Source organism: Anopheles moucheti, chromosome 2 (assembly GCF_943734755.1).
Source record: "Anopheles moucheti chromosome 2, idAnoMoucSN_F20_07, whole genome shotgun sequence".
Lineage (NCBI taxonomy): Eukaryota > Metazoa > Arthropoda > Insecta > Diptera > Culicidae > Anopheles > Anopheles moucheti.
The window spans coordinates 66,689,676-66,715,420 of record NC_069140.1 but is presented as its reverse complement, the minus strand read 5'-3'; the positions used below and the strand labels follow the sequence as shown (position 1 = coordinate 66,715,420).

The window sequence follows — 25,745 nt, the reverse complement described above, 5'->3', positions numbered from 1 at the left end:
TGTCAATGGAGCTTGAACCACGTTTTCTTATTAAGTTATGTAAGTAAATCGTAGTCATTACGATGGTCTTTATTTTCTCGGGTTTTAGTGGAATCGTTCCTTTATAAATGCGGAAATGGTTTGCTAAAATCACGAACGCATTTTCAACTACCACTCGAGCTCGAGAGTGACGAGTATTAAATACTCGCTCCATACTTCCTGTAGGATGTTCACCTGCGAAGGGACGTATGCAGTATGAAGTAAAGGCAAACGCCTTGTCTCCTAACAGGAAGTATGGAACGCGGATGGTGTAGGAAATCCGCAATGGCTCAGGTTCTGGGATATTAAGACTGTTGTTTTCCAAACGCTGGTAGAAACAACTATTCTTGAATACACCTCCGTCTGAAATGCCTCCTTTTCCTCCAACACCGGCATGCAAGAAATTGTAGTCAGCGTCGACTACCGCAAGTAGTACGATGCTGAACAAATTTTTGTAGTTGTAATACTCCGATCCACTGTGGCTTGGTGCCCGAATTCGAACATGCTTGCCATCGATGGCACCTATGGCATGGGGGAAATTCCATCGGTCTTCAAATTTTTTAGATACTTCTCGCCATTGCTGTGTATTTGACGGCATCTAAAAGAAGAACATAACATTTAACATTAGTTTATTTATTTGGATATTTATTGATTAGCAAACCACTACCCCGTTATTTAATGATATGTATTTTATAATTTCATATTTAAACAATACTAACATACCTTAAGATTAAATGTATTTGTTTTATTTATTTTCAGTTCTACGACGATGACCAATCGGAACAGCACTCCTCCCAAAGTATCCCAACACCACCAACCATCCACCCAACACCACCAACCACCCACCCAACACCACCAACCACCCACCCAACACCACCAACATCCTACTCCCAAACACTTTCTTCCAACGCAATAGATTGTGATCGTGCCAATACTTTCGGCCAGTACATCACCGCATGGTTGAAGTCGTACGAAGGTGCCGATCAGCTGCTGGCAATAAATTACGTGGAGAAGGCAAAGCTGGCAATGGAAGAGTACTATCGCAATCGCAACAACTGAGCAGAGGTAAAATATATATTTAGTAAGCAAATATTAATCAATTATACGAAAATACTTTGTTTGTTTGTTCCATTTAGGCCTTAGATCGAGCAGCTGGAACTCGAACGACACAGAAAACTGTACCAATAGACTTTAACATGTCCGGTAAAGTTCCATGACTATGAGTCTTGGACGATTGTTTTCCTTTTGTCAGAACGGCCTGCCCGTCGTGTTCGAGTCTTGAAAATTTTAAGTTCCTCACATACGTGTGATATTTTTATAAGTGATCAAAACAACTTTACAGCAAACGTTAACATTTAATTATTTTGTTTTTATAACTTTGTGATTATAATTATTCTATCGCAAAAAGGCTGTTATGAGTTTATACGCTGTTTAAATAAAGAAATATTTTTGTTAACTAATAAGCAATCATTGCAATAACATTATCTTTTCTTTTGATGACATATTTGATGATACTTTTAAGAAACTAAAACCATGTAACGGAGTGATGTAAAAATTCATAAGTTACTCTACATGTACGTTCTTTAGAAGAACAAAAAATTATACTTACTGTAGGGATTATGAGGTATAGGGAGAAGAGGAGCGGGAGTTATAAAAAAAGAAAGAAACGAGTATATACATCAGCGGAATAGGAGAAAAGATATGAAGACAAAATAAACGAGTCAGTTGAGTTAGAACTGTCAGCTGGAATAGATGTATTCTGATTGTGTGGCGTTTTAGTGTGATCCGAAAAGTGTATTTCCTCCTCAAGTCACTACACTTACTTTTACATAGCTCTGCATGTGCATTTGTATTGTTGGCCTTTTGCAGCAAACGCCGGTACTGCTCACGGTCTGGCATATTGTTTATTGTATATTTGATGTTGTGATTAATTGTTACCAACATACATTAATGAAGGATTCATCGGTGAAAGTGAAATAAATGAGGTTAAAATTAAACGTGCTAATAATGGTTTCATTTAATTGTTTAAAGATGGATAATTATATGCAACGTATGCGACGAAGTGGTACATTTTACCGGCGCAAGGTAAAGGTGGAAGCACTTATGCGTTCAGCTAACTGTACCTGTACGTGCTCATTTGCTGGACATTCATCTACCCACAACGGTAAGATATTATTTCGATATGTACGTTGAATATGTTTTAAAATTGTGCTTCTTTTATTGCAGCGGAAAATAACGCAAGAACGGTATCTGCTGCAAACGATGAGGACATCGTTATGAACGTTGAAACCAACATCGATGATGAAGTAGAGATCGTCGATGAAGAAAGCATTCTACATGTAAATGATGTTTCTTCAGACGACGACGAAAGTGAAGCTAATGAATCTGTAGTGTTTGATTTCGTCCAAAATTCAATCGAGGCTTGTCTTCGGTATTGGGCATTGAAAACGAACGCTACTCATACTTCGATAAACATAATTTTGCGCATCTTAAGAGAGAAAACCTCCTGGGAACTTCCAACGGATGGTCGCACATTATTACGAACCAGCAGAGTAGTTAAGGGAATCATTCCTATTGGAGGCGGCCGATTTTGGTATAACGGAGTCAGCAATTGTCTCCGTAACCTATTCAGGTATAGTTCATAATTATGATTACTCAAGTTTTTACGTTAATGACCAAATTTTCTATTTCAGCAACACCGTAATGGAAACTGGTACCGAGCTGAAATTGAAATTCTTAATAGACGGGTTGCCTCTTCATTCCAGCAGTTCAACGGCATTTTGACCAATTTTGTTGACCGTTGATGATGTTACTGCGCCTATTACTGTGGCAATTTTCAGTGGAACATTGAAACCCACTTCAGCGGAAGAACATTTGACCACTATTGCAGGAACTTAATTTGCTCATAGACGAAGGGATTCATCTCGGAACACGAAAAACGCTGGTCAACATCAAAGTGCTGGGAATTGTAACAGATGCACCTACTCGAGCATTTGCAAAAGGTGAATATAGTGCATGTGCACTGACAATTATCTTATCTTACAATATTTTCTATACCTACTTTCAGCTGTCGTTAGTTTCAATGCAAAACAGGGATGTATGAAGTGCACGGTCGTTGGCAGACGGCACCCAATATCCAGAACAGTATCATTTCCTGGCACTGAGCATCCACCACGTATAGATGCTGATTTTTGGCATGGTATTTATGTCGGTCACAAAGTAGGGCACCATTGTTAGATCTAAAGCATTTCAACATAGTTCGACAAGTTTTTGTTGGCGACAAATTACATGCATTAGATCGAGGTGTAACGCGTCGAAATTTGTTAGTACCAGTTTACGGCAAGTGGGGTGCTATTAAATGGCCAGTGGAGACTTGTTCACACATTTCTGCACAAATTAAAAATATTACACTTCCTCGGGAAATACATCGCAAATTCAGGGGCTTGGATGAACTGTTGCATTGGAAAGGCACAGAATTTAGCAGTTTGTTTAGCAGTTGCTGTATGCAAGTTTTTTGGTAATGAAGAAGAATTTGCCTATTCAAACATATGAACACTTCATGTTACGGTGCTAATAGATGACGAGAAATTTCGCACAATGAGAAAAATGAGAAATCGTGAGCTGTCAAAATTGTAGTTTCTCACAAATTTCGCGGGTTTTTAGCCTTCTCACCGTCTAATTGCTGAGAAGTAGTTTAGCATACACAGCCGAGCTGTCAAAACAACTATCTGCATCGAGTTGCATTTGTTTACGTTTGGAAGTGGAAGTGAACAGAACTGCTGAACACTTTGTGAACAAATAAATGCATTAAGACTTACCCATTTCTCTTTATCAAACTTTTCAAAACACTTTTTTTGAATACAGTTTTGAGCACTTTACCGCATGCACCGCGTGTTGACGAATGATTGTTTACATAACCGCGTTTCTCAAAAGCGAGAAACTCCTTGTTTGTCAAATTTCGACAAACGCTCATTTCTCAGATTTGCGAAATTTCCCGTACTAAAAAGCTGGATTGTACTAAAATAACATTTCTCATTTTTCTCATTGTGCGAAATTTCTCGTCATCTATTAGCACCGTTATATATTGTCGCAGTTACCATGCTTTCGTCGAACGTGTATAAAGATACTTGGGATCAAGCCTCTGAAATGCTGAAAAAGTATGTAGAAATGTACGATACTATATACGGCGAAGGTTATATAAGCAGTAATGTGCACAATTTGTTGCATGTTGCAGTAACCGACGAAGTGAAGGAATTTGGGCCCCTTAACGTAATGTCTGCTTATCCCTTCGAAAATGCTCTAAATCATATCAAAAGAATGCTTAGACAAGGCCATAAATGTTTGGAACAAACCAAACCAAACCAAAAAAAAGCACACACACTATGCGCACTATGATTTCGCAACATGATTTCGAACTGCAACAAACATAATAAATTGAAATGCACCGATCAAAATAATATTACCTGTTTAATGTTGATGATTAAAATATATGGTATTGCACTACCATTGACTCGGTGTTATTCTGATTGATTAAGTTGTGCCGCTATCATTACAGATCCTTTAGGCTTTGATGGCCGAGAACGTTAAACCTTTCTTTCTTATCTTTGCAGGCAGGCACCAAAAATCTTAGTTCGAATCCCTACACAATAAAAAGATACCCACACATATAAAAACCGTACTTGCACTAATCGCGCAGGCAAAGCCAGAAGCGAAGGAAAGCCGCAAACAAACATTAGAAGAAGAAGCAGTCGTAGACACACCCACATCAGGAGCAAGTTAAAAAAGAAAGGACAAAAAGATAAAAAAATAATATTTTTTTGGATTTTTCAATTTATTTTTTTGATTTTTGACCTTTTTGCGATTACCTACAACCACCGTGCGGCAAAGCGAAGACGTCAAAAACCCACTATTCGCGTTGCAACTGGTAGTGTTGCTTGTAAGGCCTCCTCCACATGGGCCGCGGCCGCCGCGGTACCGCGGAAAACGCGTATAACTTGTATGCCACTTGGCCGCGGTCGCCTGCCAAATCTCCGCGGCAGGCTGTCATTCTCCGCGGCAAGCTGTCAATTTCCGCGGTTGTGAACGGTTCCGCAGACTTGTCCATCTTGAACAAAGCCGCGTTTCAGCGCCTGTTTGACAGTCTGCCGCGGAGATTGACAGCCTGCCGCGGAGATTGACAGCCTGCCGCGGAGAATGACAGCCTGCCGCGACGATTTGGCAGGCGACCGCGGCCAAGTGGCATACGCGTTTTCCGCGGTACCGCGGCGGCCGCGGCCCATGTGGAGGAGGCCTAAGGATATTGGTAAGGTTTTTGCTTATTTCTAATTTTGACGTCCATAGACGTCTGGCTAGTTGGGCTATCTGTCCATCAAAAAATTAATTTTTCTGGCAAAAAAAATTTACTGCAATCGTCGTCTAAACGTACCATATGTATTAGTACAAAAACGAGCGACGGACCAAACTGTACTCTGTTAATTCACCTTGGGATGATTGGTCGCGCAACGAATACTCAAAAGGGAGGCCACGAGTTTCGTTAAGTTTATGAGCTGTCATAACAATTTCGACGAAGAAATAATAAAGAACAAATAAACCCCACGGACAAATTTTTAGGAGGGTTTTACCTGTGGGGCTTTATTCCGTCCTAGTGAAGCCCCTGTTAAGCCCGCTGAACGAAGAGCTTTTTTGTGCATGCATTGGTGTGCAGCGGAGTAACCGTTTAGGTATGGGTGCGTTATTTGCTTGCATATTTGGATTATGTCATCATATCATAAGACAGAAAATAATTTATTATTACTTTTATTATTGGGTTATTCATTGTATTGGCTATATTTAGAATCGAACTCGTATTGTGTGTGTCTGAATCTTCAGTGTGTTATGTATTTGTCTTTTACGTCTGTCTTGTATTGGGGACTTACATAGTGGCATAAAAGCTCCCATTGTGGCGAAGACGTGTAAACTCTTCTTCATACGTCTTACGCACACACATCGTATGCACGCACCGCGCGTGTTACACTACACTGCTAACACAGCACTAACAGTTACACTACTACTAACGATTAATCCAAATGTAATAAATAACTCAGTATGCCAGTGACCATCAAGCGATCAACATCTATCCTTTTACTCTCATTCCGATACCGAAAAGAGATAGAATAATACACCATAACTGGTGACCCCGACGTGATCAAGCGCCCGACTTAGTACAGTTATTAATACGCAAATAAAAATCGCAAATCTGTGATTTTACAGTGATCGCGTACCCAAACGCTTCATGCTCAGCGATAAAAATGTCTATCACCGACCGATTATCGAAGTACGAAATCAGACCACGTGCGAAACAAAATGACGACCGAAAACGCTGAAGAACGAAATGCGCTATCCTAAGGACGTTCTGGACAGCAACATGCTTAGTTGTATCAACACCATCACCGATATCGAAACGATCGACTACAACCGCATGGCTGGTTTGCAGAAATCTGATTCTGACCTTAAAGATTTTTTAAAAAATCCACTTACGAACACCTCGGTTCTTATTAAACGCCTTAAATCACCGTTGTCAAATACGCCTATCTACTGCGACGTCTCCACAGAAGCCATCCGTCCTTTCGTGCCGAAGGAGTTTAGACAACAAATCATCGGAAAAATGCATAGCGCTTCACACCCTGGCATCCGCGCAACCACTCGTCTAGTTTCCGACCATTTCATCAAGCCTTCTCTTCGTCGCGATTGCAAATCAGTCGTTACTAATTGCATACCATGCCAAAAATCCAAAATACAGCGCCACAACAGAACGCCGATATCGCAAATCAAAACACCTGACAGTCGATTTGCACACATACATATGGATCTCATAGAACCATTACCACCAGCGGAAGGTAACTCATATTGTCTTACTATCATCGACAAGTTTAGTAGATGGCCTGAGGTTTATCCCTTACCCAACATGACTGCAGACACCGTGGCACGCGCCCACCCAATACCCCATACCCCATACCATAATGGAATGCAACTAAATAAGCACTGCTGTGTATGACTTCGTCGTCAATTCGCAAAAGGTCGGTATGTATTCTGGTTTCGTTGAAGCCTCGACCTCAGCGAAAAGTGTTTCCTGAATTGAATGCAGGTATAAATAGTCATAACAGAATGGAGGTAGTACAGTCATTTTACATTCATTTTCAGACACTGATTCAAGTGGAATAGCAGCATCATTACCGTCGTGAGTTTGTCTCGTATTGTTTTCATGGGATCTGTAGTATAGCAATCTGGTGGTAATGTACAAACCTTGGTGTTGACACGACATATCAACAGAAAAACAGTTAGGATGATAGTTGCAGGGAATCGATCGAGCACGATCGATTTTCCGTTTGATCGATAATCGATAACCGCACCGAAAAATACCGCGCGTCGATGACAGGGTTCGGCAGAAGGAAAGGGTCAACGGTGAGCGTTCGGCGGCACAGGATTCGAACAAATCATAACGCGGGAATTCGAAATGCCCAAATAAGGAGCGAAGGAAGGCATGTGTTAAGGGCCGATACGCGGACGATATCAACACGTTCGGGAAATAGCGATTTAGATTCCCACGAGAACAGATTTTGTAAAAAGTGTAAAAGGACAATAAACTGATCTTAGCTAAACAAATCGTTCGTTTTAAATTGTATGAAAATCGCTGCCACACTTGGTATGTTAGTTGGGAACTAATGACCGGGAGGACAATAAAGTAAAGACAGTTGCACATAGACCATTAAACGGGTGAGACTTTTTTATTCAAAACACTACATTTGACAACGAGTAGAAAGAACGAAGTTAACAAAGAAGGAAATTACAACGAATACTCTCGGTAAGCGTTGTTTAGCACGAAGTGTAATGCAAGGAAAGTGAAAGCATAAGGAAGATAATAGAATACGATTGAAATTGCTTGAATGCAGCGAACTTGATAAAATTCGGTTTTGTTAAAATATGGTAGATGATCGTGCTTAAATACAGAAAACCGGAATGGTTTTAGCTTGAATGCTGTACGAATCGAGGTGGAAAAGAGTTGCTTAAATGCAGAATGATCAGTTCATGTACCATACATAATAAAATGGTGAGCGTGGGTCAATTTTCTATACATTGCTTAAATGCAGAAGGGTGCATCAATGTTTATGTGATCCGTTCCCAATGTACACCTACATAGTGTTAGGGATAACAAAGCAACTTGTACAATTTTTAACACCGATACTCGAAAAATTGTTGAAAATTAGTATCTTATGCAGTGACTTATAGCGATAGATTCTCTATTATTTTTTTTGCAAAAATGTTTCGATTCCCAGGGCTGGCACTCCAGCCGTTTAAATACGAAGTACATTCTGAAAATGTTGCGACTGGGTTGGAAAAGAGTCTAGCCCGAAATCATGCTTCGAGCATTTCGAATTGATGACGATGAGTGGAAAAAGACCTACTGCTACATTTTGTTGAACCAAGCGATCAGCAAATCTATGCAGTATTGCCGGAAGTACCGAACAACGAAGTGCGCGGACTGCTTTCCAATATTGAACAATACATGCCGAATATAACAAGCTACGAGGAAGCCATTGCAAAATTAGACACATTTTTCTTACCCTCCAGTAAACATTTCGACCACGCCTATCCATTTTTTACTCGGATCTCTCGCTCTGGCCTACATGCGACGCGAGATAAAAAATCGAACACACACGTGATGCACACGCAAAATTACAGTACGCAATCCACAGCGTAGCGAGCAGCGTAATGTCTCGTAATAGGTTCGAAATATTATTGAGCAATATACATTTCGTCGATAATCATACTATTACTTCACAAGATTGAGTATGAACAATATGGCCATTTTTTAACCAAATTCAAGATGCATTTAAAAAAACTTATACTACTAATGAGGATATTGTTATAGACGTATCCCTGATTCCATGGCGTGGAAGATTGGTCTTCAGACAATACATACCGAACAAGGCGCACAAATATAGCAATACGGCCTGGCCGTTCCTGAATAAATAAAACAAAAAAAAGGCGCACAAATACGGTATCTAATTGTTTAAACTTTGTGCGAACGATGGTTATACCTGGGCAATGAAAATTTATACAGGTAAATCAGCTGAAGGGATCCGCGAATCTGGATTAGCGCAGAATGAGTATGTGCATCTTGCAGAAAAATTGTTCGACCAAGGGCGAACATTATATATAGATAACTTTTATATAAGTTACGAATTGGCTAAATTATGTTTAACTCGGAAGACTCATGTAGTAGGAACTCTTCGGCATAATAAAAAAAAACTTCCCAAAATCTGTTTTGGATTGCAAACTTAAGTTGTTGGGATAGTTGTGTTGAAATGGATGGTTGTGCACGTTCGTAGTATTCGTACTCTCCGTATACGGCACGTCGAGCCGATTTGTTGTCACCCAAAAAGCGGGTGACGCGGCCTGGTGAGAAGTATCGCCGTCACCCACTTTTTGGGTGACACGGAAATCAACGTGTGAATAATAAGTTTTTTATCCTCACATATTTCACACTATTTTATACTTATTATTACTTATATTTACTTTCATTACTGCTAACAACGAATTACTACTTTACTAATTTACTATTATTACTATTACCAAAACAACTACTACCACAACATTATGAAACGCTACCAGAGTGGCGCCGAGAAGAGCAAAAAAATAAAAAAAGATTTGGAATTTGTGCAATCGCAAAAAATGCGTTCGATAAGTTCGTTGTCGTGCAAGACAAAGCTGAAACAACAAAAACAAATATTTGGCCTAGCTGCGACCACGTTAGCCACGATGAAAGTAGAATAATCGCTCCCATCCGTAATGATGTATCACACGATACAAACGAAACAGGTTCAACGAGCTCTACTGTACCAAACGAAATTTCTCTGTGGAATCGTCCTTTTTCAGGGCAGTTTGTTGACTTTGTAATTAAAAATAAACCAACAAACTTTGGTGATATACAAGATTCTAAAACGCTGTATAAGGACAATGAGCATGTATATCACAGAAGCTAGACACAAGACTATTTTCATAGAAAAAAAGAAAAAGGGGGTTTTGGAAAAGAGAACTTGGCTCGTGTTTTCCTCAACCAATAAATGTGTCTATTGTTATCCTTGCGTGCTTTTTTCTTATTTAAATTCGAAATTTATAGCAGGTCTAAATAACTAGAAGTCTATTACCGCTCTTTTGTCAGGACATGAAACATCAAAAGAGCACATATCATCAATGTGCAGCTTATATAAAAGATCTGGAATGCTTAATAGAGTCGATTCCGCGTTGGAGTCAGAAATGAACAAGGAAGAGAAATATTGGAAAGAAGTTCTTAAGCGAATAGTGAGTACAATTAAATTATTGAGTCGTTTAGGAATCGCTTTTAGAGGACATGACGAAAGCGAGCAAAGTCAACGAAAGGGAAATTATCTGTCCTGCTTACAATATTTAGCAGAATATGACGAATTTATAAAACAACATTTGTATAAATATGGCCATGTTAGAAATCATCAATGAACAAATTAAAAACAAAATAGTTGAAGATGTAATATTAGCACAATATTACACCATCATAATAGATTCTACCCCGGACGTAGCTCATTTCGATCAACTAACTTTTGTAATAAGGTATGTTGATCCTTGTGGGAAAATATTCGAACGTTTTCTGGGATTTATTCCAATAGATAGACATAACGCATCTTATCTAGAACAAGAAGTGTTAAATAAATTAAATAAATTAGGTTTGAATGTTTCAAACTGCCGTGGTCAGTCATTCGATAATGCGGCAAATACGTCTGGGAAATACTCGGGATTACAAGCACGGATTAGACAACACAGTTCGAGTGCCGTTTTCATTCCTTGCGCTAATCATTCTTTGAATCTAGTAGCAAATTTTGCAGCTGAAAATTGCAAAACAGCTGTACACTATTTCAGTTTCATACAGAAACTATACACATTTTTCTCGTCTTCAACCCACCGATGGAAAGTTTTAACCGAGTGCTTGAAGAAAAATGAAAATCAACCACCTGTGTTCTGGAAACGATGTTCAGTTACCAGGTGGTCAGCAAGAGCAGATGCAGTGTTCGCTTTAAAAGTGGGTTTTAAAAATCTTCAGAATTCATTGTCTAAAATGTGCAATGATAAAAATGAAAAAGTGGCGACATTAGATGAAGCAAATGAAAAAACAATAAACTGCTTTAATGACTGCTATATGGAACCCACTTCTTCAAAGGATTAATGCTACAAGTAAATCACTCCAGACTGTTGAATGCGAACTATTAAAAGGAGCAACGTTACTAAATTCATTTATGATATTTATTGAAAGTTTTCGAGGTAATTTTTCAAAAATTAAAGAAGCAGCTTAAAAATTTTCGGGGTTGTCTTCCATGTTTTCAGCAGAAACAAGTGTTCGAAAGCGAAAACTGTTTCATGATATATCTGGGGTTTCATTTGCACCACCTACAGCCATGGCGTACATTAAAATAAACGAAGAGCTACTGATTAGCCTGGTCCAAGAATGCCGGCTAATTTGGGACCTGAGTGATCCGAAATATAAGGACAACCGGCTAAAGAAAGCAGCGTGGGATGAGATCGGAGACCAACTAAATGTTCTCAGTAAGTATGCAACGCGGTATCGTAATCTTTCGTGGCTGTGGTGAATGGCAAACGGTTAACGTATTGGGGTCCTCTACCAGCATAGTGCAGGACTCGTGCCTGCAGACTTCAACACACAACATTTACGTTATATTGCTTATGACATACTTACTATTCGAATATGCAATATGATGTGATGTTGTGTGTTGGATCCTGTCGTAAGAACTGGTTTTCTGAACAATGCGCCTCCAGGTTTCAATACTAATGATGTTAATAATGCATTAATGATGGAAGTTTCGCATTACCGTGCAAAAAGATTAAAGGAAAAAGGTTTAAAAAAAATTAAAGGTAAAAAAAGATTTGGAGCTAGGTACGTTAGCTAGGGTACCAGTCATTTTGGTCCAACACGAATCACGAGAAACTCCCATCGTACCTGTTAACGTACCTAGTCCAATGGTAAATGGGTTCACTGTAGATGTACGGTTAGCGAGGTAGAAGAACTTCCCTATCGCTTCGATATCGTCACCGTTCACTAATACTCTTCTCAACACTGGCGGGCTGTGTCACTGTCAGAGCTTATGACTGGCTAGATGTCAATAGAATCCTACCGGCCTCGCGTTTCAGTTGCCGTGTACGTGGAGGAAAACCAATGATAAAAGAGAAAAACGAAAAATTGGCAGAAAAAGTCCAAACAATAAAAAAAAATAACAGACACCAATGGTAAAATCACAGTGAAAGCGTACGAACATCCTACGCTGAACAGCTCCAAAGGTGTAATCCGCTGCCCGGACATAGAATTTAAGACCGAAAAGGAAATCTTAGAAGGTCTGAAAAATCAAAAAGTTGTTGAAGTTAATATAATGAAGGGAAAGGTGAAGGTGAGTTAACTAACACAAAAACGCCAATCATCACTTTCAAATCCATGAGAACGCCACGTTCGGTGGATTTTGGTCTGTACCAGTTACTATTAGACCTAAACATCACAAAGTCAATGAGATGCACAACATATCTGAAAATCGGACACACCAAAAATGATGTAAAGGTGAACATTCGTGCGCTAATTGCAGCCTTCCGGTACACGAGGATAATTGCTTGACGATAAAGTGCGTGTCATGTGGTGACAAACACAACACAAGAACAAGAACTGCCCCGTATACGTAGACGAGGTAGAAATACATAAGATAAAGGGGGGCAACCATTATAACGAAACCAAAGGATCTACAACTATTCAACTAACGAAGTCAATGAATCAGATTGCATACTAATTAATAACAAAGAGGCAATTTTCGTAAGTAGCTATCTCAATAAAAGGGACTTTGCAATCGATCTTAAGATAGGGTCAACAGATCTAGTACAAGAAACGAATAGATTAGTTATCGATGAACATATAGGCAACAGTAAGCATAAGATACTCATAAGTAATATACACTTGTATCCAAGGACCCACAACTAACAGTAGTATTAAACTTTCTAACAAGTTTCTATTAGGACAACCAATTCGGGAGTTCCAAAGCACCAATCTGACAAACATTATCAGCATTACCAAAGATATGACCTGGTTGCAACGCCTCCCGACTCAACGGCAAGGCTTTACTTGGCGAGCTCTCAACCGCGCTGGATGATTTGAAGACGGAGCTGCTGCGTTTGAAGTTTGATGGACGCCTGACTGAAGTTGCCGTAATGTGCTGCGTAATGTACAGAAGTGCCGTAATCGATGGCAGTAAACATGTATTGACTGCCATTGATCCAACACGCACACCTCGATCCCTACTGCTCCGTTTTTATCGACGATTGCTGCTGCAATACCTCTAAGTTCTCGCCCGGGCGAAATCGACCGAGCGTTCCAAAATACTCCGTTCCGTAATGCGCCTAAACGCAGGCCAGTGGATTTAACGCCTCCAGGCGCCGCTCCTGTGTGCACCCACTCCACGTCGGTACCGCACCGATCTCTCCTTCGTTTCTTACTGTGTTGACCGTTCCTCTCACGGATAACAAGGAGCCTAGATTCTTGTTGTACTTAACCAGAATCGATCCTAAGGTTTCCAACGCAATCATCAAGGAGATGGTAACTAGAGATGTGCACGCTGAGTAAGAGTGAGTGAGTGATTTGAAACCTTCGAGGGAGTGAAAGAGTATAAATCAGCACGAAGAGTTTTTATGACTCCTTAAACCACTCTTTTGTGCCTATACTCACTCTCACTCTCTATGCCGACTAGAAACTCACACAGGAGTGAGTATAACTGTTTTATCACTCTTTGGATTATAATCACTCTGCAAGAGTGAGTAAAAGAGTATTATCAATCTTTTGAGATTGTAAACGCTGATGATAAGAGAGCAAACGTGGTTTGTCACTCTCTTTGAATTTTAATGCCCGCCAGGGATTTCGGGTTAGCAAGAGAGAGTAAAATGTGTTGTTTCTCTTGTTGGATTGTAAACATTGAGTAAAATAGGAAGAGTATAAAAGAGAGTGACAGTGTTTTATTATACGTTTTGGAATGAAATCGATGAATATATTCATCCCCGCGACACGAAGTTGCGTCGCTCGTTTGCTTAACTTTTGCTTAACGAAGGCTTAAAGGAAGATAGCCGTTAAGCATTAATGCAACACATTTATGAGTGACCGTGAGTGACTTTGAGTGCCGTGAGTGAATTTTGCTCTCTTCCCCTTTCCCTGCTTTTCTTTCATATCGTCCATGCCTCTGCCGTGTCATCATGTAAAAATAAGCTCATACCCCCGTTTGGATTTTATTAAAACAGCACAATTTATTCACCATTGTAGGATTAAAAGACAAACCCACAATAATTGATTAGCGCATTGATAATGCGCTTGACCGTAAGCGGTCAAATTGATTCCTGTTGCTGGCATACATCGCGAACCATTTATAGCGCAGGATAAAACAACTGAGTTTAGGTTAATTCCTTGTTGGCTGCGCAACTTTTGGCGAGTTGTAGAATCTGGAAATAATGATATAATGAATTTGTTAATTAACAAACATCGGCAAACCCTTATGACATTCTTACCTGGATGCGGTACTGCTGCTGCTCCATGATTTGTTGCTTCGGGTCCCAACTTTCAGTCTTTTTCATGCAGATTTGTCGTTGAATGCTTCACGCCTATTAAAAAAACTATAAAAAGACGAACAATTATAAAGGAAATCTTACCTAACTAAGCTGAAAACTTCCTTTTTGCACGTAATTTTGTTTTGCACAACTCTTTTCGATCACTCAGACATGAACTGTCAAACAAATACCATTGCATACATTCGGGTTGGTCAGTTGTGTTGACAATCGCCGTAATGACACCGCTCAAATGGCATTTCGCATTAAAATTTTGATCCAATATAGAAACAAATTGTTTAAAAATTCGTATTAGTTTTTAAATACTACTAAAAAGAATAACATGTACTAAAACGACACAGAGTGTATCACGGTATTAAAAAAAATGCAATCAATAATTGAATTGATTCGAAATTTTCTTCAATGTGACAGTGCGGCTCATGGTTTTCTGACATTGTTTTTTTAAACTCTGTCAATCCACTTAAAATCGCCGAACTTGCTGCTTCGAAGTTTGTTGATAGTTGTAAACTTCATTTTGAAGAGGAAAAATTATTTCTAAAACTCAAGTAAGTAATACAATACAATTTGATGTTTATTCATCAACGTTAACGTTTTTTTGTTCATAATAATAATAATGGTAACATGCCAGAAACAGCAGCTGTTATGGAGCAGTTGATGCCCATAAAAACGGCAACTCAAGCTAATCTTGTGCAAACAGCACGGTTGTCCACAGTTGTAGCTGGAGTTGCCGTAACATTAACCGATGTGGTAGATGTGGTTAATAACCAAATGATCTCCACAAATGAAGGAAATCGGCAGGGCATAGAAAGGAATATCCAACGACCTACGTTTCATCCCGCGAGCGTTTCCAACAAGGAAGAGTTGGACAATTTAGAGTCCAGTCTTTGCATGGCGAATAATGCGGAACTGATGGAAAATTGATTAATAACGGAAATTAACTGTACAGAGAAGCTACATTTTGTAGTGCAATGCAGCTGGACAGGACGATCAAAGGACGGTACAAACAAAGTGGCGTTGGGGGCATGTAGAAACGTATTGAACCTGTTGAAACGAGTAGGAGGAGCAAATTTAACTGAGGTTGAGGAGTTCGTAAAAAAAATTAAAAATGCTAAAAGCGCATCCCTAACTCAAGGTATAAATAAAAGTGTGCTACACAAGACACACAAACGGAACAATAAAAGATGAGGAAATTAAAAGCACTAGTAGGAAGTAGTTCAATGAAACGGAACTAATGTTTATTTAGCCAAACGATAACGATCCTTCCACAAGTTACAGGTTAAATGCATTGCTTTTGAATTAATAATCAAAATGAGTTTCGCAACAGAAATATCGTCTCGTTCTCAACAGGTCTCGACATATAATTTTATCGACAAAACGACCAAATTGACATATTTTTGGGAACAATTCGAATGTCATTCCTACAAGTTGGTGCAAGTTTGTTCCAAAATCAATGAGATTGAAATACAAAATATGCAAAAAAAATATCCAAAGGTTGCAAAAACAGAGCTAAGAAAACAAGTTGACGTGCGACAGTACGGTACATGGACCAGAGGGGCATTACGTATCACGGAAGTAAGGAGAAACGCTGCAAAATTGGATTCCGTAAGTGGGGTTCTCATATTTTGTACGGCCGGGTAGGAGTAAGTAACAGTGTTTTATCACTCATTTGATTCAAATAATTCTGTAGGTGTGATTAATATTAAAAAGTTATAATGAATAATTAATTGATGGATGTTATATACGAATTGTTTTCCATGAATAAATGATGTTGTTATAAAAAAATATGACTATTAACATCTTTTTATTTAAAATGGTTTATTATAAAGAAAGTAAAATGGTAAAAAGTTAAAATGGTATACTGTAAAACAATAGGGTGCAATCTATCATTTATGGGCACCGAGAGATAGCAAGATTTTTTTTCATTCATCTTGATACCGAAAACCGGAAATAATAGTCGTATTCCAAATCGTTATCAATTTAACCAGGAATGCAAACTTGTAAAAATAAATCATATTTCATTAATTTTAACAGTCCTTGGTAAAAAATAGTTTGAATGAAATTATATTTTTGCTGTGATTTACAATAAACAATCTTGATGGATTTATTAGCAAAGCTAGCGGAAAATACATGCACAAAAAATATGCTGATATTAACAAAGTTATATATTAAAAATTTATAAAGAATAATTAATCACACCTACAGAATTATTTGAATCCAAAAGGAGTGATAAAACACTTTTACTTACTCCTATTCATCGATTTCATTCCAAAACGAATAATAAAACACTGTCACTCTCTTTTATACTCTTCCTACCCAAACGACAATTCGTTCATCGAAGGATGAATTTTGTGAGTTCCCCTGTAAAAATCTGCATGAAATTTGCTCGAACCACCCGATTATGAGAGTGTGTGCGTGGCCGGCTGTGTCGAGATGGGCCTGTAGTGAACATTTGGTTTTGTTTTCATATCTCATGAATGTTATGGAATCGGTGTTTGTCAACGTGTTATAAAAATTGAATCTGTCAACACATCGCTGTCTATTTTCTTACGTGAAACATTAACAGTTGCGATAGTGGTGTTGCAAATAATTACCAATTGTGTAAAATGTCACAAAATCGAAAGACTGGAAAAGCTTATCGTCAGCGCGACAAACTGTTGGAGCAGCTTTCGGCTGAATATGACGAAGAAGTGGCAGGACCTAGCCGAGTTTTTTCATCACAATGTGGTAAGTAATTTGAAGCATTCCATGTTCAGGTGTTTTATGATATGTTGTGTTTTACAATACGAAATACATGCAGTGGAACGTACTAGTGTATATTATAAAAATAGGAAATAATACTTATTGAAAGTAGTACGTAATACTGAAATAATAAATTTGATTTATAATTCGTTCATGTTCTTGTTGCAACGCACATTTTATTGGTACAAAAATCAATAGCGCACTTGTATGTCTTTTATTTAATTTGCAAGATTCGAACTCAACCAGTGATGAAGATAACCCGTCAACTTCATCCTTCAATGGGAAAAGAAGGTGTATACAAAATACACATGACGGTACGTTAGCACAAAATACTATGTCCAGTATTACAAAATAATATGTATTTGCTGTTTAATTTTAGCAGTACTTTCAGATGAGGATGTCATGTTTGTAGTAGATACAGACAGCGAGGAAAATATTCCCGAAAATGAGGGAAACGTCACTGGAAAATCTTACCACAATTGCGAAAACCACTCGACAATCAGAGATTGCTTAAGGCATCTAGCTCTGAACAGAAATTTACCTCGTGATACGGTGAACGAGATGTTAGAAATTTTGAGAAACAACACGACCTTGGACCTTCCCAAAGATTGTCGAACACTCCTTAAAACTTGTACCACTATAAGCCAGGAAATGAAGCAAATTCCTGGTGGTGAATATTGGTACAAAGGCATTGAAAAGTCATTTCAACAATATTTCAAGTAAGTTTTGTTATTTTATAGATAACTTTGTTTAAGTGTGTTACGAAAACATGATGTAAACCATTCATTTATACAGCTCTTCTACGCCGAACACTGGGAATTTTACGGTTCAATTCTCAGTTGACGGCCTTCCCCTCCATAAAAGCGTCAAAATGGAAGTTTGGCCCATTTTGATGAAGGTGGAAGAGATAAAGGATGCTCCAATAATGATGGTTGCTGTGTTTTCTGGCAAAGAAAAACCAAAAAGCGTTGAAGAGTTTCTGCGTCCCCTCGTAGTGGAAGCAAACGAGCTGTACGCAAGAGGGGTTCGAATCGGCGCCACAATCATCAGCTTTAAAATCCGTGCATTTATTGCGGATTCCCCGGCAAGAGCATTTATAAAAGGTAAAATTAATTGTAGTAACATTTGTCTTCAGTGCATCTCTGTCTGCATATTTCTGATTAATTTAATTTTTATATTTACAGCAACTAAGTCCTACAACGCAGTGCATGGTTGCTTAAGATGTACTTGCGTTGGTGAATATGATCACAACGACCATAAGATTGTACTAGATTCTGTCGGTGCGCCATTAAGGACCGATGCTGAATTCCGCTCAAGAGTCTGCGTTGATCATCATCACCCTTGGCATACACCTCTAGAAGATCTAGTTCAATTTGATATTGTAGAAGATGTACCTACAAGTGACCGTTTGCACTTATGCGATCTCGGAACGACAAGGAAATGGTTGTATGGGATTTGGGATGGAAAATTCTTAACGATTCCTCGGTTGACTTCTTCCCAAAGGGACTTACTAACGAATTTTTGTACGTCGCTACGGCTTCCCTCGGAAATCAATAGGAAAACGTTAGATCCAATGTATATGCACAAATGGAAAGGATCGCAATTTCGTTCATTTTTGCACTACGGCAGCGTTGTGGTTATGGAGGAAATTTTAAACTCACGGGTGTACAACCATTTGTTGCTATATTTTTGCGCTCTAACTATATATTCCACAGAATTTCATCGCCAACATTGGAATCGTGCATTTATTTTCTTAGACACGTATGTGCGGGATTTTGGTGGAATTTTCGGTCGAGAACATTTGACGAGCAGCATTCATAACCTCCAACATGTAGCTCGAGATGTTCTTCGTTACGGTCCACTAGATAGTTTTTCGACATATTGCTTCGAGAACTATTTAGGAATATTAAAACGCTCAGTACGATCAGGTTTTAAGTGCGGTGTGCAAATTGCTGCTAGGTCCGAAGAGCGAGTGGATATTCGAAGCTTGGCCACATCTGTTTGTGACTATCCCCGGATAGTGCACAACGGAAAAGGGATTCGATTGGCCGATTTATTGTTAAAAGCTTCGCCCGGAGATGAGTGGTTTTTAACAAAAAATAATGAGGTTGTAAAATTTAGTAACGTGCGCAATGAATTATCGCTGATCATTGTTGGAATGCGATTTGAATATGTTACTGATATGTTGAGTTTTGAATTTACTAAAGAGGGTCAAAACGTAGAATTTGCATCTGCCGACATTTTTATTTATCGAGCTGACGCTGATACACCTACCAGAGAAGTGCAAATTAGTTGCTGTCTCTTCACCTTCAAATTCTGGAGTCCAAATTTTTTTCCTCTTTCACACACTTTGCTGTCCTAATAATTAATATCTTTCAACTATGTGAAAAATGCAATGAAATAGAATAGAACACAAATTCGCTACACTGAAATACAGTCTTTGTTTAAATGCTTTTAAAACAAATCAAAACATCGAGAGTACTAGGCCAGCTTTTTTTGGTTTTCTTATGATTTACAGGACCTCGCTCGACCATTATTTTAATAAACATGAGTTATGCTCAAACTTCCGTTAAACGTTTATATTTACCTCCAATCGAAAATTCCGAAACCTGATCGAATTAACTTAAATCGACTTATCGACGAAAATGGTTACTAAAATTACCATGTTTCATGTACTGATATAACTACAACATTTTCATGGAATATTTTAATAAAGCCTGCATAAACTGTTTATTATCTGGCCTACTAGTTTTCATTACAGAACACGGCTATTGTTTTCAAGAAAAAATAAAAAGAAAAATTATAACGAACAAGCTTAGCTCTTACTGTTTTTTACACGCGTATATGGTTTTTTACACGACCCTTTTCTGATATTCCGGTAATTTTTGAAATTGCTATAAGCATTCTTTAGTTTGCATTTAAAAAAATTTTCTACATCTGCATCCGTTACAACGAAAATTTCTGTTTTAGCTACAAGTTTAAATAACTCCAATATTTTTGAGTAGCTATTCATAGGAATTTTTTCGCAGTGTCCACCACCCCGCCAGCAACACTGCACTAAAAAAGCTCTGCTGAATAATAGTCTTAAGCAATCATTCATAACGATTCTCGGTTCAGTATTAGATTTGAATTTAGATATTAGGGCTTGTGCTATGTTTTCAAAGTTAACAGGAGAGTTCAGTGAATTTTCAAACTCATCAAGCTGTTCTTTTGATGTTACGTAAGGTAAAATATCCATACAAAGTGCCGAACTACTAGTTTGCGACCTGTTTTCCGTGATATTATCCATCTGTACTCTAAGAGTGGCTACTGATTTTTTAATAATTAATAAATCTTTAATGACGTGCTGCTTGAAGTCTTCTAGTCCCAAAGATGGCAATTTTTTTAAATCCGCTTTCGTACTTGTGGTGTTACCTTCTACCGGACGTATAATACGTCTGATATTAGTAACATTTGAAGCCGCAGCAGGCTGGGGCGATGGAAATGCTTTAATTTTGCCCGTAGCTTCTATCGGACATGTAATACGTCTTATAGCAGTGACATCTGAAGACGCCGCTGGCTGGGACGAAGGACCCGCTTTTGCATTGTCGGTAGCTTCTCGTGGAAGTATCACACGTTTTATAATATTGACCCTTGGAACCGTAGCTGGGTCGGACGAAGGACCCGCTTTTGCACTCTCGTTAGCTTCTTGCGGAAGTATCACACGTCTTATAGTAGTGCTATCTGAAGACGCCGCTGTCTGAGACGAAGGACCCGCTTTTGCACTGTAAGTAGCTTCTCCCTGAAGTATAATACGTCGTATGTTGGCAACACCCGGTGCCAGAGCTAACTGGGACGAAAGAATCGTTTTTTTGGCGGTAATGTCTTCGTATGTTGGTATCGCGTTGGTAGTTGATGGAGTAAACTTAGATAAATCAACCACATCATTTACTGCATTTGCTGGTCGGCTAATAACAGTCAAATGCGGCAATCTTGCCTTCAATAATTCAGCATGTCCACCGATTCGTTTTCCATTATTCGATTCTGTTGGATATTAAATTAGTTTAATTTGTAGTATCTATGTTACACTTTAATTATCTCACCCTAACCTTATTGTCTGAACCACAAAAACAGTTGAATAACAGGTTTAATGCGAAATTTGTGCAAACAACAAAGCTGCAAATATGTAGTGCTAAATGTTTACTTTCACAGTGTCCGCAGTACTGTCAGCGAAGTACACAACACTCTTTGACAGTAGTTTGTTTACAATTTGTATTTGCAACGCGTTTTCGATGTGCTGTGCTTAACATAGTTTTCCAAGCATTAGCTAACAACATTTAGATTTACTGATTGTGATTTGTCCTAGCAATTGCGATCGCACGTCCCTTCGGCCAGCCGCTTACAGGTAGGTTCCCTTATGCAATAAATATTATGCCGTTTACGTGTTGAATCCACTTCCAACATTTCAGCTTGAGAGCCTATTTTAGCCTCAAATTCTACGAAAACGATCTTCTAAAAGCATCACAGCTTCGTCCCTTGCGTTCCGGACAACATTCCTGACTTGACCCTCTGGACCTGCGACATTCCGGACACAGCAAACTTGCCATTAGATCGAAACTTTATCTAAGTCAAGTAGGTTATATATTATGCTTCTTATTAATTATCCATCAATTATCCATCTTCTTTACTTCCTAGCTCATACAGGACGTTTCAACATGAATTTAATGCTGATTTGAAGCCCGTTTTGCCGATTGTAAAAGATAAGTACATTGAACATGAAAAAAACGTTATTTGGAAGTTAATCATTTTTTATCTCTACTTTAATTTCAGCATTTCTGATTTAAGATTGCGTTTAAAGGTGCGATATGTATTACCAAAGAAAAACAGTGTAGAATAAAAATGATAATTGTAAAATTTTAGTTTGTTTATTTTTATTGCATCGTTGGCTAATGTCAGCCAACGGTGAATTGGGAAAGAATTTTTGTTACTTGGGATAAACGCTCACGAGACAGGATGAACCTCACGCACACACTCTCAAAAACTTCTTCACAATTTCTGCTATGAAGCCGTTGTGAAGGCGGTTGTGAAGCCATGAATTCCACTCGAAATTCACCCTCAGTCGAGCACTTTGTCGTTTGGGTATTTTACTCAATGTTTACAATCCAACAAGAGAAACAACACATTTTACTCTCTCTTGCTAACCCGAAATCCCCTTGCGGGCATTAAAATCCAAAGAGAGTGACAAACCACGTTTGCTCTCTCATCATCAGCGTTTACAATCTCAAAAGATTGATAATACTCTTTTACTCACTCTTGCAGAGTGATTATAATCCAAAGAGTGATAAAACAGTTATACTCACTCCTGTGTGAGTTTCTAGTCGGCACAGAGAGTGAGAGTGAGTATAGGCACAAAAGAGTGGTAAAAACATTAATGCAGTGTAATACTTTTAATGAATCTCAAAAGAGTGAGTAAAGGTTTCAAATCTTTAAACCCACTCTTTGACTATGTTTCAAATCTTTGACAAGAGTGATTATTCTCATCTCTAATGGTAACAGCGCAACTCGGTTCAGATGACGTCACCATCATCAGACTGCTACCACGTGATAGGGACCCGAGCGCACTCTTCTTTATATGCTTCCTTCAAAGTTGGGATGTCGCGCGAATTTAAAGAGAATCCGCTCTCGTCATCCACCTGGCATACCGGAATAGTTTTTCGCGAATTCACGGATCACCAAACGACTAATAACACGCAGATTTTTTGGCACCAGACATTACGCGACCCTCCTGCTACCGCAGCCAAGCCATTCACTCTCCTGGTTCCGTCGCAACACACTACACAACAAGCCACAACGCCGGAATCTCATCCCTAGCCACGCTTAGCACCCGCGACACGCCACTGAACCATCCAGACACTTCGACACGTAAAGCTGAATTACTCGTCTATTATCAAAACGTAAGAGGTTTACTCACCAAGCTCGAAAACGTCAGACTCTCATTAAGTGAAACCGACATGGAATTCAGTGCTCACCGAAACGTGGCTGGACGATTCTATACCATCTGCAATGCTAGCCGACTCTATTTTTAATGTGTACCACTGTGATCACAATCCTGCCGACAGCTCTCGTTCTCGCGGCGGCGAAGTGCTCATAGCGTGCGCAACCTCTCTTGCGTCCTCAGCGCTTCACCACGCCTACACATCGCTCGAGCTTCTGTGGGTGCGTATTAAATTAAACGGTGCGATATACAATTCACCCGATCGTGATACTTCTGAAATCTAATCTTCATGAAAGTGTTTGTGCTACTCATTCACTCATGATACCGACCGATCCTTTGCTGTTGTTTGGCGATTTCAACCAGCCTACGATCTTCTGGTACCCAGTAACCTCACTGCCACTCCACTTCATCCCGCATCGCTCATCGTATGGTTCCAGCTCTTTTATCGACGGCATGGTTTTTTAACGGTTTGCTGCAATTATCAGGGGTATTAAACTACCACGATTGCCAGCTGGATCTAATATTTGCGAATAGCAACGCCGCTGAGACTATCTCAAGTATACGAGTCGCTTTCCTGCCCCATCCTGGACCTCGACCATCATTATCCCGCCTTGGATTTAACCATGTCATACACGCCACCGATGGCGCATCCTGCCGAACCCTCGCGATCACCCGCCGCTGCAGGTTTCAACTGCCGAAAAATGGACCACAACAAACTCGTTAGGTCACTATCCCGCATAGACTGGTCCTTCATCGAAGACGCTGACAACATCGACGACGCCGTCTCCTCGTTCAACCATGTGATCGTCGCAGCTTTCCCCCTGTGTTGTCCTTCTTCTAAACCTGCTCAAGCGACGACGGGGGGCCACCTTTTCGCCAAACACTTCTCCTGGGTATTTGTTGACTCAAGCAGCCGAGCATCGCCTCTGGTTGACGGTCTCTCTGACACTCCTCGTGATATTTTCCCCCTAAATCATGTATCCATTGATCTATCGAATGTGCTTTCCTACCTTTTATTTTGTTTACGGGGAGGGAACCTTCTAAAGATACCCAACAAGAGGGGCTTATCGCGGCTAGACACTGCCCCTCGTGCCTTTCGTCTGCTGCTGCTGCTGTTGTTCCAAATCCACTCATCCGTGGCCGCCACTCCTGGGTGGGTCCGAGCAGTAACAGGAGGGTTCGGATCAGGTCGAGAAGTGGTTTAGTGCGGTCGCATGTGCTTTGCTACCTTGCTAAATCCAAAATGTCCTACTCTCTTGGTCCTGACGGCATACCTGCATATCGTCTATCCTAAAAAAATGTGCTTCCTTCTTTGCCCTCCTGACGCGCATCTTTACCAAATCAATTCAAGAGTGTTCCTTCCCATCTATCTGGAAATGTGCATGGTTGATCCCTATCCACGAAAAGCGTGAATTACGCCGGTACAAAAGAGGGAACATTAGTGTACCCAATGCAAAAATCAGTAACCTGATAGATAAAACGACAAAGTACAGCGCAACGCGAGGAGCAGCGGACGACAGAACGAGTGGTTCATCAGCGACGATCCGAGCAATACTATACAGTGTGTAATGAAAGCTAGCTCATCCGCGTCCCTCTCGTCGGGGCTTACGGGTGTTCCTTATGACACCATCAACCTGAACTCCGTCACGATCGAGGAACCCCTAGTTCTAACCGCACTCGCCCAGCTGAAGCGCTCCTTCTCTCCCGGTCCGGACGGCATTCCCTCCTCAGTGCTGATCGACTCCAAGGAGGCGTTTGCCCCCGTATTAACGCACCTATTTACTAGTTTCCCCCTTGCTTTGGAAGTCAGCCTTCCTTATTCCAATCTTCAAGAGAGGATGCCGTACTTCTCCTTCCAATTACCGAGGCATCTCAATCCTGTGTGCTACGTCTAAAGTCCTCGAGACTGTTATCCACTCTTTAATCCTTCCTGTTGTCTACCCGCTTATCCCTTCTCCCCAGCATGGTTTCATGCCTAGACGTTCCATCCTGTCGAATCTTATGTCTTTGATGCTCGACCTGTTCCCGCACATGATTGCCGATAGACAGGTCGATGTCATTTACACAGACTTCAAAGCCGCTTTCGACTGCTTGTCCCATAGGCTGCTCCTAGCGCAGCTCGAACGCATGGGTTTCGGTGGTCCACTTCTCCTCTGGTTCTGTTCCTTCCTGAAGGACCGTTCATACAGGGCGAGGATTGATGGTGTTCTCTCCGACCCGTTCTTTGGCAAGTCTGGGGTTCCTCAGGGTAGCGTCCCAATTCCTTTATTGTTTTCACTTTTAATCTCGAATTGCGTCAGATCTCTCCTTCCCAACGGATGTCTGTTGTATGCCGACGATGTCA

General features: G+C 39.8%; 1 pseudogene; it reads left to right on the top strand.

The window, feature by feature from the left end:
* The first annotated feature begins 3,117 nt into the window (after window positions 1–3,117).
* LOC128297866 (uncharacterized) lies at window positions 3,118–4,413 on the top strand (annotated as a pseudogene).
* Window positions 4,414–25,745: the final 21,332 nt, after the last annotated feature.